This window comes from Falco cherrug, chromosome 2 (assembly GCF_023634085.1).
Source record: "Falco cherrug isolate bFalChe1 chromosome 2, bFalChe1.pri, whole genome shotgun sequence".
Taxonomy (NCBI): Eukaryota; Metazoa; Chordata; class Aves; order Falconiformes; family Falconidae; genus Falco; species Falco cherrug.
In genome coordinates this window covers 802,905-806,856 of record NC_073698.1, presented here as the reverse complement: position 1 = coordinate 806,856, position 3,952 = coordinate 802,905, and positions in this window count along the sequence as shown.

Sequence of the window (3,952 nt, the reverse complement as noted above, 5' to 3'; positions counted from 1 at the left end):
TGGAATGTTTAATCCTTTTTTTTTTTTTTTTAAACCTTTTACTTTGTTTTCATTTTTTTAATTCACTGAAAAATGCAAACAGAACTTGATAAAGAAAGATTTTAAAATATGTGTGTGTAGAGGATAAATGCTTTCTTATCCTCTTACTACATCGCACATTTTTCCCAGGTCAAATGGATTTATAAGCTTAAACGAAAGAATATGGGAATGTGACTGTAGACAGGGAGAATGTTCAAAATCCCAAACCAGAAAATGAACGATGACATTTCCCTCTATAATCTCTGTGCATCCACATGCATCAGATTTGCTGGGCTAATTTATTCTGCCAAGAAGCAGGAAAAAATACATGGAGGTTTGTTCTGCTCTTTGCAGCAAGACTGTCTAGTACCCAGCCACCTCACGTAGTACCAGTTTAGGTATCTCTACCCTTTGTTACAATCTCCAGAGCAGATGCAATAATGCTTTCTCCATACCACAGTGTTGTGCAGTATCTCTGGATCTCAGGTGAGAGACAGGATTGAATTTATGTCATAGTTCTATTTTCTTATCATTTTACATTCACATGTCAGAGAACATGACTTCAAAAAAACACAAAACCAAAATTTCTAAGGTGCTTGTCTGTAAACTAAAGCATCTTATTCTGCATTAAATCACCATCCAAAGGTCATGTTCACAGAGCACTTTACCTTATATAGGTTGCAATCTGGAAGACAGGAAAAAAATCATAGTACCACTCCTCCTCCTCAAGAAGTGTGTTCTCCCACCTCCAATTTAGAAATGACATTCTTGAAGAATGTCCTCCTTCAAGAAAACTTCTCAGTATTTTCCAAACATCTTTTCCCTTTCTTAGTAATTCTTGCTCTCCCAGTTCTTCCAGTGCAAGTCAAAAGCTGCCAGTGAGAACGGACCCAAAAAGCGTGTGCAGCATACCTGCAGAAAATTGTTTAATTGTTTTGGTTTATGTCAAAAGACAGTTTAGGGTAAAAACACAAAGTTCCTATAAATAGAAGTGCATTCAGACTGACTGCTTCAAGAGCTGGCATTAGCATGACAACATCATTGAAGAAAGCAGAAACAATATACAAGCCCTTGTCAGAAAATAAGAATTTTGTCTACATTTGTCATACAAGATCTCTCCCAAAATGAGCAATGTGAGGTGGCAGGCATCATAGTGTCCTGGCAGGGAGCTGCCAGGCAGGGGGTCAAGTTCAAGCCTCTACTCTGGTCTTGGCCATGGGGCTTTTCTGTGGCGCCTGTTGCTGTTCAGCAAGGCTGCCCTATCCGCCAGGAATGTGGCTAATCTAAACTACGTCAAAGCTGATGCAGTTTTATCAGATCAACTTTTCCAAGGAAAAGCTCCCTGGGACAAAAAAAAAAAAAACAAAAAACAAAAAAACACAAAAAAAACCCCAAACATATCCTGCCTCTTCTAGTAAGAAAAGTAGAAGGAAACACAAAGGAACCAGAAAATACAGTCAGAAAGAAGAGCAGCTAAGGTCTCACCTTGCACCACTGGCACAGGGATCACCCATCCAGGAGGCCCAGTGAAGAGCCCTGGGGTCAGAAACTCATGGTCTTCAAGGAAAATTTGGAAGGTGTGGGTTCTGTAATCTGAAGAGGTGACAGAGGGGATATTGGGTAATAATCCCAAAATATATTCAAGGCAACCAGAAACTGAGACCTTGCTTTTTATGTTTATTGTGGGCAGAATGAAAAACAATGAGACTAAACTGCAACATAAGAGATTTTGGCTAGGAAGAAGTGAAAAAACGCTGCATTTCTTTTTATATAGCACTGAGGAAGTTCACCAGATCTCATAGAATAAATGAACCTAAAGAGACAGATGGGGAAAGTTACTTTTTACTGTCAATAGTTAATTAAAGTATGGCAGGCATTGTCACAAGATGCTGATGAAATCAAGCACTGAACATAACACAAAGAAGATTAGTCACATGGAAAGATAACAAGATTAATCAAAATTTTAACAGAGTGTTAGCATAAACTACAAAAGTGAAAGCAGAAAAGGTAGTCTAGCAAAGGTATGCCAAGTCTGACATCTTCGTCTTAGATACCATCTAAATGCATGTGTGAAACAGAACAAGGTCTTAAAATAAAAAGATTAGTCAGGATGAGTTTGGTACAATGCTCTGGGTGATGCTCTGTTTGTGTTGAGAAAGGAATGTACTCTGAATAATTAGAAAAGGTTCCACTGAATGTACTCTGAATAATCAGAAAAGATAAGGTGGGCACCTGAAGGAGAGGAGGAGACCATTGAGTCAGGAAATCGTTGAACAAAGAAAATTGAAAGGTCTACTCCACCTAGATCCCACCTATTGTGAATGGAATGATTAGGTGTCAAAATCAAATGAGTATGTATGTAAAGATGTTGTGTAACCTCCCACGAAAACTGTATAAATTACCTGACTTTTCACTGAAAACTTTGGAGCTAGTTTGTCCCGTGCAAATTGGCTAGCTCCCCAGCATTGCATGAAATAAATACCTTTGCTGCTTAAGACAAAATTTGTCTCTGAGCCGTTACTCTGTGCCATTTTGGCATCATGTGTGGTCTCTAAACACCACAAGGGTCTAGAAATTACAGATTTGATAAAATGCATGTAAAGTAACTCTGTTCAGGTAATGCAATTTAAGAACTTCACTACCATTTTGAAAATATTATAAATTAGAAAAAGCCACTGAAGACAGAAAACGTTAATTAAGAATACCAGGGAAGCACTGAGACAGGGCAGAGGTTAGAAACTCCATTTGCAGGTAACAGACCTAGAAATGTAGCACACCGTGACAACTGCAGTTATAAACAGAACATGAACTGGCCCAGATCAAGGCTTGTGCAAAGCAGCACCTCATTCCTGCATGCCATAACAGCCTGGGGAAAGCATCATAACCAGGACATGGTGAGCTGCCTCTCATCTCCTGAGATTCTGCTGACAGCCACAGTTTGCATCCAGGACTTGGTATTTAAAGGTCCTGTTGCACAAATATGTCTAATCCCTCTGAATCTACTTGTCCTACTGCATCCCCAGGATCCTGTGGCTGTACATTTCACACACACACACACAAAAAAAAAAAAAAAGCCTTCACCCTCTGGAAGTGCATCCTTCTGAACAGTTCCACTGTTCCAGTATATATTCCTTAAAATTGTAAACACCCAACTCTGTACCACTAGCATAATAAAATAACGTTCATTTAAGTATAGGATGCTGCACTAACCTTAACATTTTATTTCTCAGAAGAACCTAGCAGTGGAAGAGGGAAGTCCTAAGGATTAAGCCAGAGCAGTGCCTCTTTGACCCCAGGGGGCTGAAAATAACCTACACTAGCTCTGAGAGCAGCCTCACGCATCGCTAGCTCTGTGAGAACTGTGGGAAGCCGCTGCTTCCCAAACCTGTCACATTAGTTTTGAGTTTGTTCGGCTTTAAATAGCGATATTACCTTCTCTGAAATAAACAGGTTTTCTTCCTATTTCTGTTTACAGCAAACAGCTTCTTTTCTAGGAGGAAATCCATGCTCCTCCAAGGGTTCCCATCTTGGCTTCCTAGGCATTTTACGTCTGCTGTAGCAGCAGCCTGGGTCATCACTTTATGGGCCTTGCAAACTCTGCAGCCAGGCACATGGCAGGCTGTACCTCGACATTTTGACTTTTTAGGCTGAGTGTTTGGATTTGTGAGTCCAGAGCACTGGAGACAGTAAAACAATGGTGTCTTCAAAAAAGCAAATACTAGGTATGTACCTTTATCTGCATTCGGAGAAGTCATGCACATCTTGTCCCAGAAGCCTTCGTAAAAGCTCCTCAGATCATTTGGTTTTAAAGACCATCTTTGTGAGGCAAGCCAGGCTGCCTCAAAACCTTCCCAACTTCCATTCTCCTTCTCCACATGCTTGCAGGGATTCTGTGGTGACAAATTATCACAGAATAAAAAAGACTCACTTCTGT